Source organism: Microtus ochrogaster, unplaced genomic scaffold (assembly GCF_000317375.1).
Source record: "Microtus ochrogaster isolate Prairie Vole_2 unplaced genomic scaffold, MicOch1.0 UNK24, whole genome shotgun sequence".
Lineage (NCBI taxonomy): Eukaryota > Metazoa > Chordata > Mammalia > Rodentia > Cricetidae > Microtus > Microtus ochrogaster.
The window spans coordinates 2,533,203-2,548,494 of NW_004949122.1; positions in this window are offsets into that span (position 1 = coordinate 2,533,203).

The following is a 15,292-nucleotide window of genomic DNA, read 5'->3' on the forward strand; positions in this document are numbered from 1 at the left end:
CCGAAGAGGGGAGGGTTCTGCCCAAGAAGGCTGGGGGGCCAAGGAACCTCTGAGCTCCCCGTCCCAGGCTGGCGCCGCGGGGCCAGAAACTCACCCCAAAGCTAGGTCTCCTGGCGCCTAAGATCAGGCCTCTGTGCTTGGGTGACTGTATTCTTATGTCCTCATTCCTACACAGAGCTAGCCCCCCGAATCATGTGACTTCCCAGTCAACATGAATGAGCACCTGACACCATGATCTCCATGACCTTTATGCTACACTGGCCACTTAGTCTCAAAGCCAGCACAATTTTGTCATGGTGGCTTGTTTCATGTGTGAATCCCACTCTTCGGGAGGATTAGTCAGCTTCCCCCAAATGGATTTCAAATATCAATGATACCTTTGAAACAATGAACCCTGAGGCTCCCTATCAGTCCATCAGCTACTTCCTCTCTTTATTCTCCTCATTATTTAACCTATACCACAAGGTCCATCGTTCCCCTATGCTTTAATCAGAACTCTAGACTTCCAGCTACACCACTTTTGTTCTTGTTCTGGGGGGACACAGTACTTGGTGTTACTAGGGATGTGCCACCATGGGGCAGATCAGTTCACCAAGGACTCATGATGGCCATCCTCAGACCGACTCCACCAATGTCCATCCACCCAACATGCCACTTGGCTTTTTGTCAACTCTGCCATGCACTCCTTTCTTTAGCTGCTTTCCTCAGACCTCTGACTACCCCCATCCCTCTCTCTCATCTCTTGGCTTACAACCCTGCTTCCTCCTTCACAGGGAACACTGTGTCCATTACACAGAGCTATCTTACCCTCCCTCTACCAAGGACAGCAGCCCTCCCACCTCCCGCCTGTTCCCTGGCCTTTTCTCCCTCTCACCAATCAGGTCTGCCTGTCCCCATGCCTCAAAATCCATCTTCTGTTTACCTCGGGAAACCTACACGAAATCCCACCCTCTTTTTCCCTGCTCCCTCCTAACTGGAATTCTCCTAATGGGGTTTAAATAAACTTGATTTTTTTCTGTCTTAAAAATTAACTATTTTCCACCTTGAATACACAAGTGACCGTCCCTAACTAAACTCCAGAAATGACTTGCTCGGCGCTTTCTGGTCACTGTTCTGACTTACGCTCCTCATCAGGCTGGCTGGGCAGCCCATCCTGCTCCTGAAACAGCTCTTGCTTTTGTCACCAGAGCCCTCCGTATCCCAGGTCCAAAAGAAAAGCTTCAGTGCTCAGTGACTGGCCCTGTTGGACACAACCTGCTTCCTGTCAATCATTTTCCTTTATTCTAATGATGCATACTTCCTGCTCCTAGCTTTCCCAGAGATATCATCTCTGAGGCCTTTGTAAGTCTTTCCTGTTATCCACTACTCAGTATTGGATCTTCTTCGCCCTTGATCCTGGAGCCCACTGCCCACACTCTACACTCTTTCATTGTGATCCAAGAGCCTTGGGAATTCAGATTCTAGTTGACACAGAGGGACTCTGAACTCTTCCTTCAACCTGGGACCCCAGCTCTTCCACACTCTATTCAGTTAGGCTGGGATCAGAGGGTTTTCTCCTATATAGCATGGCTGACTGTGGTGTCCAGAAGACTGCTTAAAGCCCAGGGCTTAGGATTCCTCTGGTATGTGATAATAAAAGTTTACACTATTTTTAGTGAAGTTGTTATTTTAGCAACTTTTTAAGCTCCTCAGGATGAGAAAATAACATCTAAGCATTATATTAAATGTCCATGTTATTAAGCAGCAGGCATAGCACAATGCCCACCACATGAGCTACATTCCTAAGGGTGACTTCACGACTTCTATCCTTTTGTTTGACCTTGATGAGTCTTTACTGCATTTTTCTCTGAGTTGGTTCTAAAATATTCCTACTACTTCCAAGTCTTTTACAGGCCCAAATCAGCTTCTCTACACATCTTGCTAACAAGATCATCCATTGTGCTGTTCGTCGGGATCCTCCTCTAGCAGCCAGGGAGCCCTCTATAAAGAGGTGTGCAGGCCTCCCTCCTGCAGGACCAAGGACTTGCCTTTTCCTTTATAGGGCCCAACAGTATGCTTCACACCAAGGCCCCTCTTTCCCTCCATTATCTACTCTATATTTCTTATTCACATTCTTACTTCTCTATCTCAGAATAGAAATATCCTCACGTCTCTCTGAGCCCTAAACAAACCATTTTTAAAAACCTTCTCCTTGTTTCTTTACTAACAAACTTCTTGAGTGGCGCCTACACCCATCTCACTTCCTCTCCTTTCCTCAGTCATTGCCTTCTGTCTCCTGTGCTCTCACAATCTTTGGTTCTTACAGTGCCAGCTCCCTGCCCATCTCACAGACCTTTCTGTCCCACTCCCCTTGGGGATGGCTGTCTTTTCCTAAAAGGGTCCCTTTGAGCTGTTTCTTCCTAGAAGGGTGTGGTCCACTTCTGTGTTTAATTCCTCCACCCTAGCTTTCAGCATGTTCTACTCTCATTAAGTAGTGTTACAGTGTATATTATTTTCCTACAGTGTCAATTGTTCAACAAATATTTTATTTTTATGTAAATATAATAATATTGATTTCAACTCTGAACTATCAACTTGCTTGGTTGGGGATTCCTAGCATCAGTCACTTTTCATTTCCCTCTTCCTAGAGGGTCATGTCCTCATCATATGGTAGGGTGTAGAAGAAGCTCTGCTGGTCATAGGAAGTTGATGTGGTCTGGATTACTGGTGTGGAATTTCTTCTCTGTATGCTGTAAATACCGTTGATTAGTAAAGAATCTGCTTTGGGCCTATTGCAGCACAGAATAGGGCATGGCAGGAATTCCAAGAAGATAGAGGAGAAGAGAGTAGGCAGAGTCAGTGAGAAGCCATGTAGTCACTGCAGGAGACAGATGCTCCCATTGGAACCCACTGGAACATTACCAGTAGGCCATTACCTTGTGGTGATGCACACATTAATGGAGATGGGTTAGTTCTGGTTATAAGAGCTAGTTAGAAATACTCTTAAGGTATTGGTCAAAAGGTATTGAAAATAATGTAGTTTCTGTGTGATTAGTTCAGGTTTGGGCAGCCGGGAAACAAACAAGCAGCCTATGCCTAGAGATTACCATCAAGAATCCCAGCACCTCAGGTCCTGTAGTACCCTATCTAACCCACCTCAGCAGGGGAACGTTTGGCCAAGCTGGCAGTCTGACCTCTGTAAGCCACACACCCTGATCCTTCTGGAACATTCACACAGAGAGGGAGACACAATTGCCACTCCACTCCAGGGTCACAGACCTTTCCTGGGAGCTTTCTTCAGGCACTGGGAAATCCTTCCATTTTCTCCTATTCATCTTTCTTCGGTAGCCTTGGCTTCACAGACACCCTGTCTTCTGAGGAACATGAGGAGGGAGTCTGCAGCCTAGACCAGAAAAGGGAAATGCAGGCAGAAAAGAATGAGTCAGTCTCTCAAAAATGTATCCTGACACCCTGAACTCATGAGACTCTTCACTGGCAGTTGGGGGAGGGGGGCATGTAATTTTTCATTTCTCCTCCACATAGCAGACATAACCGATATATTCATGACAGTGGGAAGATGAGATTATCTTATATTTTCTTTGCTTGCTACTGCACTTTTAAAGTCTCAAAATGAATAACACAATTTAAAATCTCCAATAAAAATTTATCTTCCAAATAGGCATTTTCCAATTTCTGTCCCTACACAGTCTTCTTGATGACTCACCTGTTCTTCCGGCCTTCTCTGCTCCCGCAGCACAGGTGACTCTCAAAGTGACCCTCCTACCTGTAGATCATTTCTTATGTGTCAGAATGTCATATCCAAGCAATTTGGATACCCTCATCTGCATATCAGACAAGCGCTTCAAACTCATCGGGCCATGACTGGCACAGGGACCCTTAAACACACTCCTCTGATCCATCACAAACTCCATAAGCTTGACCTCAAAATCTGTCAAATCTATCTCCTTCACCCCATCTTTTCTTCCACCCCTAATCCAAGTACCCCACCCTCATCTAGAAAACAACAGCCTGGCTTGTTCTCTTACATTCCCCCAATCTATGCTCTGCACAGTAGCCTAAATAAGGCCTTTAAGCCCCTATCTCATGACTCAATCCCCTCTAGACTTCATAGCTCAGCCTATAAGGGCTGGTGATACACTCTGGATTTTGTTTCTGCTTGGGATTCATCCTGTCCTGTTCACACCCATACTTCAGTTACCCTCATTTCTGCCCTCCAAAAAGACAAACTGCAATGGCCACTCCTCTACATCAATACCACTCTATCCTCTGAGAAGACTCACCCCCCCCGTCCAAAATCTCTTCTTCACCTAGAAAAGATAGTCCCATTCAGCAGAGAATGGTGAGCCTTTGTTAGCACCCTTAAATCATCTTCTTTCACCCAGGGAGAAGACACCAAGGGCCGCACGCACATCCTCACAGCTCCTGTGGGATCTAGGCTATGCAGGTCTCAGCATCTACTAGGCCCAGCATCCTTGCCTGCTTCAAAATCTTAGCATAGTCATCCCTCTGTATGAAGTGTCTTCCTCTTATCACTTAGACCTCACCCAAGTTTTAGCAGAAATGTGATATGCCCAGAGGGCCACTCTCCTGAGTTCCAACTTGTTTTCATCTTCTAGGGTCCCTGATTTTAACTTGAGGGGCTGTGATCATTTTCATGGTCCTTTTGTCAATATCTGTCTTCTCCATTCTGGGCCTACTTTCCTAATAGACTTGTTCACTGTTGGGCCTATAGTAGATGTTCAGTGAGTGTTTGAATGAACAAAGGAATGTTGAGTGTATAGTTTAGGGGTCATCTTCCCTGTACTTCCCTGACCCAATCATACCTTCCATTGTGCTTCCTCCGTCAGTCATTGGCACTCAAAAACATCTCATCCCTTAAGCTATAAAGTTCTAATATGAACTTTGACCTCATTTTTTTCTCACTTCTTTTCTAACTTTAAATAGGCAGGACACACATCCCCTCTTTACCATTACCAGTACCAGATCCAGGTTAAATTTTATTTAGATTATTAAAATTGCTACCTAGTTGCACACCCTCGGATTCTAGTCTATTCTCCCCAAGATTAGCAGACTTGTTCCTCTGAAATCCAGACAGACCCCTTTCTCCAAATCCCCTTTTACATGAGTAAAATCAAAATGGGGCATTATGCAGCAATTAGAAAGCAACAGATGAGATTCGAGCATATCAACATGAGTGAGTCTTAACAACATATTCTTTAGTTGCAAGAGTAAGAAATGAAATGAGATTATATAACGCAGTACCATTTACATATATTAAAACACATTCAGCAAAACTGTAAACATTTTGTGAAAGTGTAGGCAAGCAAAACGGCAGACACCAAATGCAATAATAACGCAGTTGCCTATGGGGAGGAGATGATGAGAAAGTGGTGGGGGAATAAGAAATAAATAAAGGAAGAAAGAGAGGGGTCTAGCAAGCACGGATGATGATAAACGGGCCATGAACTCAGAGGAGAACAGATCCCATTTACAACAGCAAGATCCACAAAGAACTAAGAAACAATAAAACAAGCCTCATTTCTAACAAGTGCAATTCAGTTCACTCTTGCATTTGTTTCCATAGCGCTTAAAAGATTTCCTTGCATATCATTTGGATACCAATAGATGCACGTTACGTTTATTTGTGTAAACCAGGCAAGCCGGATGACATGTCTCAGCACCGAGTCAACAAAACAATTCGTGTCCTCAGCTTACACAGCCAGGAACAACCTCCCACATTCTGGCTTCTCTATGAAACCATTCCTTCCAAACCATTGCTTTCTCTCATGTAGGGCAATGCTCTTAACGACTTGAGCTCACAGCACAATGATTTCTTTTTAAATCTGATAAGCAACCCTGAGTGTACTTCTACAGACACAAGGTACATTACAACAGCATCCTAATTTTATCAGGTATAGTCGGATATATCACATAGGCAGTCTTTCAAAGGCAGTAGGCGTTATACTGTTTTGAGGGTTACTCCACACTCCAGTTTATAATCTGAGACTTCCCAGATTTATGGAATCCAAATGAAAGTTCAACCTCAAGCCATATGACTGCTTGAAGACCAGCTTTGCAGGTGGGCTGCGGGTGTCACAGAAAGGTTGCTAAGGAAAAGTTGCTGCTGGTCTGCTAAGCCCTACCTGTCTCCATCCATCTCTCACAGAAAGACATGAATAGTGGGCCCTCATTCCGTCTGAGTCTGTAAGACACCGAGAACTCTGGCTTGCCTTGACATGAACATGAAATGTTCTCATAAACTTTTATGTAGAATCTACAGGCAAAATCGATCCTGATAGGGAGCCCAAACTCTCATAGCCTTGACTCTGGCTAATGAAAGCGTTAATAGTTCCAGTAGACACTGTAAAATAAATACTCATAAAAGTTTGCACAGCACGCCGTTATACGGCCCCATAAAATCCACAAGGCAATTACTGAGTTATGAGCTCCCTGCCCATCTCCCAAGATGCCAAGGTTAACACAAGTGGAGGTGACAGAAGAGCCCAGAAAAGAGGGAGAGCATTGTTAAGAGTGGCTACCGACACTGACCTAGGGCATGCCAGGGCTCTGCTCCGTCCTCCATTTCCTCGCCTATGAAGTGGGTTCTTGGTCTTTAGCTTGTCAGACCTCTGTTAGCCCTTACTTCTTTGTGCTTTGTACCAGAGGAGATTGTTGGTATACCAGGCACAACCATTGACTTGATTTGCTTCATTTCTCAGGTCCACAGTGGCCTTTAGCCTATCACCTCATCCAGTGACATTCTAGTCACACCCATGACCTATATTATTCCAGGTTCATGGTAGATCATGTAAAATATTAAATACCTTGTTCTTAAAATCTCATTTAATTCTAATTCCATAACAATTAATTGTTCACTGCCATTGTCCATATTGTAGGGATGAAGAAAATGATTCCAGAGCCAGGGACTAAGCAATATAACACAGTATTTATAATGGGGGGGTGCACTGTATTGGGCACACGGTGACTCTCTGCCCACTGCTCCCTGTACTGTATATTACCAACACTGCTCCATGAGATTAAGAATAAATAATCCATAGTTTTGTAGTCACAGAACACAAATGAAATGGAGGCACAAAGAAATCAGTCATGGCTAGCTGTTGAACACTGTATTCTGTGTCCCTGTCACCAACAGTGCTTACCTGCCTCTACTTCCTCTCAGGCCTGAGGATGGAGAGTCTCTTACATTGGCTTGGTGTTATGCAGTTGATAAAACACTTGGATAGATTACTGCAAATAATTATTAAGATGGCATGAGGGCAAACAGGCCAGTTTTTTTTATTTTTTATTTTTTTGTAGAATGATGCTCAACTTGGTTTCTTCTGATGTTTCCCCTTGAGTAAATTCTGGTTGTATTTTTCAGGAATGCCAAGACCCAACAGTGTGTCCAGCTCAGTGTCCTCCATCAAGAGGTACCTGTAGTTGACTAAATTCCGTTACTCAGGATGTTAGCTTTGATCGCTGGGTTAAGGTGGCATCTGCCAACTCGATCCACTGTGAAACCTCCTTCTATATAGCTGAGGGAATATATTTTGAGACTATATAAACATCTCATTTCTTATTATTCTTTTAGCTATTCATTTTAACATCCATTTATGAATGGTATATGAAAATAAAATGCTATAGTAGGTGGGTAAGTAGATGAGATGATGGGGTAGGGAAGGAAGGGAGAGATCACAGTAAAACAAATATAGTAAATTAACACTTCGGGGACCTGAAAGAGTTTATAGGAATTCTTTGTATTACTTCTGCAATATTTTGTAAGTGTGAAGTTGTTTCAACCATGTTTTTAAAAGTCTATTGGGTAGCTTATAGAACTAGCAGAACGGCTAAATAGCCAGATGCAAGACTGTGCAGTTAAAAGCAACACTAAGAATGTAGTCAAAATTCCACTGCATGATAGATCTCAGACTGAGAACTCACTCCCCAAAACCCTAGAAAGAGCCAACATTCCTCCAGAGTCACCAGTACCAAGGGCTGGACAAAGCTCCCACCACTGCAGATAACAGCAACTGTCACAACTAAAGTTCCCTGTGACTTGTGGCAGCAACAAGGTAAATGTGTGAACTGTTTGTAGAAGATTCAACAGGACAGCTGGAAGTGTGAACATCTGTTGTGTTCAAACCTGTCCACCTGGGCTCACAGGATGGGGAAGTCTTCAATACCTTTCAGGGAGAGGAGACAGTTTACCAAGAAGGGAATAAATCCTTCAAGCATGAGCCCTAAATCACCTGTTATGGTTCAAATGGGAAATGTTCCCGGAGGCTCATGTGACTGAATACTTAGCTGCTGGTGATGGAATTTATTTGGAGCGAGTTGTGGAGCCTTTTGGAGTAGAGCTGCACTGGGAGAATTGGGTTATGAGGGTTGGCCTGGAGGCTTGCTGTCTGACTCTGTTTCCTGTTCAGTCTTCACTTCCTGCTCTGTCTTCACTTCCTGCTTGGTCTTCACTTCCTATTCAGTCTTCACTTCCTGCTCGGTCTTCACTCCATAGCCAACTGAGCTTTGTGTAAGCAGCTGCTTCAAACTCCCACTGCCCAGAGCCACCTGCTTCCACGCCTTCCTGCAATGGTGGACTAGGTCCTCTCAGTCCATGAACTGGAGCAAACATATCCCTTAAGTTTCTTCTCATCATGTGTTTGGTCACAGTGTTGAGAAAACGTAGCCAGTGCAGGCCCCAGGCTCTGAGAAGTGGGATTGCTGCTCTAGAAACTTCCACCACGTCATTCACAGGCTTTCAGATTTGCTTTGCAGGAGGAATGTGGGAAAGTTTGGCTCTGTGGGCAGTGCCGCCTTAAGAAGGCCCAGACTGCTGATGGCAGACTTTACTGGGCTGTTCTGACGGCATCTGAGAAGACCAATAGGAATGGGGATAGTAGGAAGACAGCCCCATGAGTTTCATAGGGAAATGAAGACTCAAGAAAGCTTTTAATTGGGGCTTGCTTCTAGTTTCAGAAGTTTAGTCCATTGTCGTCATGGTGGAGAGCATGGCAGACATAGACAGACAGGGTGCTGTGGAAGATACTGAGAATTCTACAACCAGATCCACAGGCAACATGAAGAAAGAGAGTGTCATTGGGCCTAGCATGGACTTTTGAAACCTCAAAGCTGCTCCTAGTGACACACTTCCTCCAACAAGGCCATACCTCCCAGTTTCTTTCCAATAGTGCCTCTCTCTGATGGCTAAATATTCCAATACATGAGCCTATGGGGGTCATTCTCATTCAGACCGCCACAGGTTTGTTCTGGCAAGGAGTGTGACTTGAGTTCTACCACTATCCTAAAAACTTGAGCCAGACTCAATTAAAAATTAATAGCTGAATTATCTGGTAAACAAAATTTCAAGACAGCATAGGGTTCATGGTGTGGAATTACTCCCTGCATTTACCCACATTGACAGTAAGAGATAGCAGAAAGGGAAGCAGAAGTGTAGGAAAGATGTACAGCATGGTGAGGAAAGGAATGTGCACACAGTTACGGTTGCAGACAAGGAAGACAGAGTGGGCACCTAGAAGGCACTTGCAGCTGTCAGAATCATTGGCCCGTTAAGAAGAAATTCATATTTTGGGACAGTCGGAAAAGGTTTCTGCTTATAAAAATGAAGGTTCAGTGGAAAGGAGAGCCTGAACAGGGGATGCCACAGCAGCGTGTATACACTGCTTGAAAGCAACCAACAGAAGTGTTCACAGGCTTAGCAACAAAGGTACCTGGAGGCCACTGTATCTGTGAGAGGGAGCAAGGCTACCATCACAGCGTGGCACCAGACTTGAGCTTTGCTTGTGGCTAGTTTTGCAGATGTGCAAGATGTAAGAGTGTAGGATGCTTGTACCAAGGTTACAGAAAGCAGAGGCCAGGAAATGCATAGCAGTGTGACCTCCTTCATAGTGAAGAGATTGTAAATCTATGAAGGTATAGCTTTAGTTGAGATGGAAATCACCAGGATATTGGAGATGTCGGAAATATCAGACACTAGACAGGGAAACTGAAGGCACTGAGTGGAGTCAGCTTAAAGAAGAGGCCACATGTTGCTTGGGCACTAGAACTACAGACAGTGTCACCCAGCCCCATTGGAACCAAAGTGTGAGCCTCATGTCCTAGACATTGACTTACAGTGTTTAGTGTTTGCACTGAGGGGGTTTCAGCTTTACTTTGGTCCAACTTCTCTTACTTTTCTCCCACTGATTCCTTTTGGATAGGAATGATAGTCTATGTCAGAAGTGACTTCCAACTTTAAACTTTTGAATGCTGTTGGGACTGTAAGGCTAGGATGACTTTTGAAGTTACATTAAATGTAGTTTGCGTTATGAGACTGTCATGAACCTGCAAGAGCCAATAGTGGAACGTTCCTGTCTGTTCAGTTTTCCCTATTGGCTCCCTAGTTTGAAGGTTTGGTCTCCAGCTGGTGGTGCTGTTGGAGAAGCTGTGGGACTTTCAGGAGGTTGAGTCCTGTAGACGGAGCTGCTGGCTGCATTCCTGCCGCCCGGCTCCCAGCCACTGGCTAGTTTTACCCAAAAGAACAACACACAAACTGTATTCATATAAACACTGCTTGGCCCATTTCTATTAATGTGTGTAGCACCACAGGTGGTGACTTATCTTGCCTAACCCATATTTAGTAATCTGTGTAGCACCAGTCTTAAGGGGAAAGATTCAGCATGTCTGACCTGGCGGCTTGCTTCATGGCGTCTGTGCTGGAGAGGAGAGGCTTGGTATCTGAGCTCACTTCCTCTTCCTCCCAGCATTCTGTTCTGTTTACTCCACCCACCTATGCTCTAACCTATCAGGCCAAGCAGTTTCTTTATTAATTAACCAATGACCTTCCTCCATCAGAGTCCCAGTGGATGAGATAGAGTGCCAAAGGGTGAGGCTGGAGGCTATGGCATGGCATTGCTTCCTGTCTAGTTTCTACTTCTTGGATTGCAGCCTAACTTTTCCTTCTGTCTACTCTTAATTCCTTCCATGTTTTTGTGTAGATGGATCCTGAGAACAACTCATTCATGAGTATCTTTCATTCAAACCTCTGTCTCTGGGTTGGCTTCCTCAGCAACCCAATCCATGACAGCCGTGTCCCTGTCCTGACTTCAGGTCTAGCCTTGTAATCACTCACTCCATGGGAATCGATTCTATTTCCTACCACTTCCCAACAGTTCTTTCTGCAATACTGGGCTTTACCTTCAACAGAGGTGAGAGTTATTGTCTTTCCATCTTCCAAGTCTAGCCCTATTATGGGATCCTCTCCCTCCTTCAAGCCCGTCTAAGGTGAGGCCTCTTCCAAGAGCCATGTATGACTTCCCAGCAGAAGTCCCCTCTTCTTCCTCCAGGTCTTATTGCGACTCCTCCACTGTTTGCTCTAACACCGTATGGAGTCTTCTAGGATGGTACAGCAGTTCCTGGTGAGTTGGCCAATAGATCCCTTCCTTGACTTCCATTCTTCCATTTAGAGCTCAGGGCCCAGCACCACAAAACACATTCCCCAGGGACACAAGCCCATGACTTCTCACTACAGCCAGCCAGGCAGATGCAAGACTTGGAGTTCTAAGCACAAAAAAGGAAAGTTGAGGAATTTTTCTGCCTTGGATAGGGGCATGCCTGGCAAAGGATAAGCCCATCCTTGTCTCTGCTCTGACTGGTTAGAACCAGTTCTGGAGTTCCAACCCCTCTATCTCCTTCTCCCTGTGTCTTGTCAGGCTTGAAGGCAATGGCTTCTCTTGGCAATCTCTGGATCCCTGTAATTAGTTCTTCCAAATCTGGTGTGCGCATTCTCCAGCAGCAAGTTCCTATTTTGTTTAAGCTTCATTCTCCTATCTAGTATTGTCTTGTCTTGGCTCGCCAGATAGAGACATTTTCCTAAGTAAGAATCTAATCAAGGTCTGGCATCCGGCAATACCCAAATGCTAACAGCAAACACATTATTTGACAAAGCTCAGAAGTTAACCAAGGTGGCCCCAGCTTCACATTCCCCAATGTCATTTAGAAGTCATGAATGCTGTGTGATTTTGTAGGGAAACCAGCCTTAACCAGCTTTGTACACTGTCTTCACCACTGGGAACACTCATCCCCCACAGTGTCTCCTGACATGAAAGCTTGCAAACTTTTAATGTTGAAACAAAACATGTTTAACCCAGCTGATGTCTCAAACAATTATCTCCAGATCTTGTTCGTGGTAGTGAAGATAAACACTAATGGTAAAGCTGTTTGTAAATATTTTGAACAGATGCTAAGTCTTTAATTATTTTTTGCATTAAAAATTGACAACAATCGATATTCCCCACTGATGAGCTACGGGTATTTTGTGCGCATGCAAGAGGATATATTCTTTTTAATAGCAATTACTGTTCTGCAATGTCTGGGAAATTGCTCTGAGGTTTGAAAGTGTATTCGCAGCTATACCCGGGGGACGGCGGATAGTTATGCCTACTGTATCATCCACCTTATTTAAAACTTGCAATAGGAAACACAATTCAATCTAGCCCATTCCTAAAGGCCAACGGGAGAAAGACTGGGCCGTAGAGTCAGGAAATGCAAATGCAGTGCCAGACTCGATCTGAGTCTCTGCCTGGGGTTCGTTCCGTTGGATGTTTTTTCTTCCCCAAGGCTGGTGGTGCTGACTCAGTAGTGCATTAGACACAAGTGTGTGGCTTCAGCCCTGACCAGCCATTAATCAATGTGTAGCCACAAAGACAGCATCCATGGATTAACAATCCACGGCAAGGTGCCAGGCTCTTGTGAGGAGAAATGAAACCAGGCTTTTAGAGGTACACAAGAGCACAGGGAACAGGCTGTTTCCTACACTCAAGGGTCCTAGACGATTGCAAAAATAGTGTCAAGAGTCATAACTATGTGGTATATTTTAATGATGCAAACTTAGCAGGTTGATTTGTTTAAAAGAGGGAGATAGAGACACACAGAGAAAAGCAATGATTGTACCCTTTGCGTCACTTGGAAAAATACCAAAAGTCAACATTTGAGACCTTCTATGAATATGAGAACTGAACGAAGAGCTTCCCATCCCTGCTCATACAGTCCAGAGGCATCATGGGAAATTAGCTCGGGTGAAGACTTCATCCATCTCTACCCCAGTATATGCCCCCATGGTCCACCTGAGAACCTCTGATGCCCCAGAGGGTAGGAGTGACTTCACTGTTGCAATCTTGACAGGGCAGGGGCTGTCATCAGGTCTTTGTCTGAATTCTTCCCACCCCTTAGGTTATGGCCCAGTGTGTTCAGTCTGGAAGGCAGGTGCTTTCCTGTCAGAAGCTGCCCGTGTCCTTGGACAAGGGCAGCTTCCCACTGGAAGAACAGAACTCCTCCTCAGGCCCTCAGAGGATGTGGGGTGAGCGCTTCCTTCTCAGGGAGCAGGCAGGCGGAAGGAAGGCTTGAGGATGCTTTCTCCTGGGGTCTCACAGGCGGCGACTGCCCTCTTCTATCCCCTCCCCACCTCTTTAATCTTGCCTGCAGCAACCCCTTGATGTGTTTCACTGCTCCTGTCCCACCAGGGAAGATGTTCAAAATGTCCCCTGCTCTAGTTTTCTCTCTCTCCAGTGTGAGAGACTCCGCTGTCACCTTTATTTAGAGGACTGGTAAGCCCCAACCTCCTGGTCCCTGCCCCTAATATCACCAGGGGGAGTCGGAGCACCTCAAGCATGGAAGTCAGAGGAACCTAGAGCAGCAGTAACCTAGCAACAGTGTCTCAGGATTTGAATGTAATTATACCCCGAGCGTGATAAATACTCAGAAGGGCTCCTTATGTGCAGATTCTACTAAACAAGTCTTTGAAATTATCCTCATCAAATATTGATAGAAAAAAATGTTTTGTTTTGTTTTTTGAGAAGGAAAATTCTTGCTATGTGTGGACACCTGAAGCACCACCGGCAGGTGAGAGGGCAGCTCAGACAACCCCCACGTTACTCCCTCGGGCCACTCAAAACTCTGGAAGGAAAACCAGCTGAAGAAAAGAGGGTCATGGAGACCAAGTCACCTTAATGGGAACAGGGACATTTAACCAGGGGACACAGCCAACCCAAGGAATCTCACAGAAAGAGGAAATTTATTCCTTGAACCCACTGTGGTCAGGACAGATTTCCCATTAGCCAAAGCTAATCAGAAGCCAAAGGCTGTAAAAAGCCCTTTAAAGTCTTTAAAGTGCCATTCACAGCGCAAGAGGCTAATGGGGTGGCCTCTGTGCTGACCACGTGTCCTCGTTTCAATTCTGTTGCTTCGATTAAATACAGTACCTAACAAAAACAGCCTACGAGGGTCGTGATTAGCTTCAGCTGTTGACGCAAATCTAGAGTGATCAGCAAAGAGGAAATCTCAAAGAATGAATGGCCTAGGTCAGACTGGCATAAGAAGGTCCAGCCCACGGTGGGTGGCATCATCCCTACTGGTAGCTGAGCAAGTGCAGGGAAGGAATCCAGTAGGCAGCACTCCTCCAGCCTTCCTACTTTTAAGTTCCTTCCTTGAGTTCCTAAACTCTTTTCTTCCCCAAGTTGCTTTGGTCATGGTATTGTATCACAGCACCAGAAAGCAAATTTGGACACGGAGGAAGGGTTTTAGTTAACAGTTCCGGGTAACAGCCCGTTATTGCAGGATAGTCAAGCCAGCAGGAACTTGAAACCTTTTGATCACTTACTTGTTCATGCTCAGTTTGATTTCTCCATTCTTATGCAGTTTGGGGATCCCCTGCCTATGGAATGGTGCCACCCACAGGGGACCCTGTATTTCCCCGTCAATTAATGAAGACAATCTCCCACAGAACCGCCCCCAGGCAAGCCCAATGGAGACAGTCTTTGAGTCTCTTTTCAGGTGATTCAAGGTGATGTCAAGTTGACAATTAGAGCTAACCATAGCATGGGAGCCAGGGCTGCTGAGAGGAATTGCCTTGTGGCCGACCAGCATTACAGACAGGCTGCTGTCTTCATTCTCCCACAAAGACCCATGGTGTTGATGTCAGCTATTAACCTATGAAGAAATTAGCATTGTTGTGACAGTGTAATAATTACTTTCAGTGTTAACTATCCATCACTAGCCCATGGTGGAAGCTGACTAGACAGAGGTTGATAACTTTTTAGCTAGACTACAAACTTAGACTGCCTGATCAGAGAAACAGCTGGTTTATATCAAGAAAGGCTCAGTAGCTGATGTCTTTCCCACCCAAAGAAAAGAAAAGAAAAGCGACTTCTTAGTCCACAGAACCTTTTTCTTCCCATTTATTTTCTATTGAGTTTTTTTTTTTGTTGTTTTTTTTTTGTTTTTTTTTTTTGTTTTTTTTTTT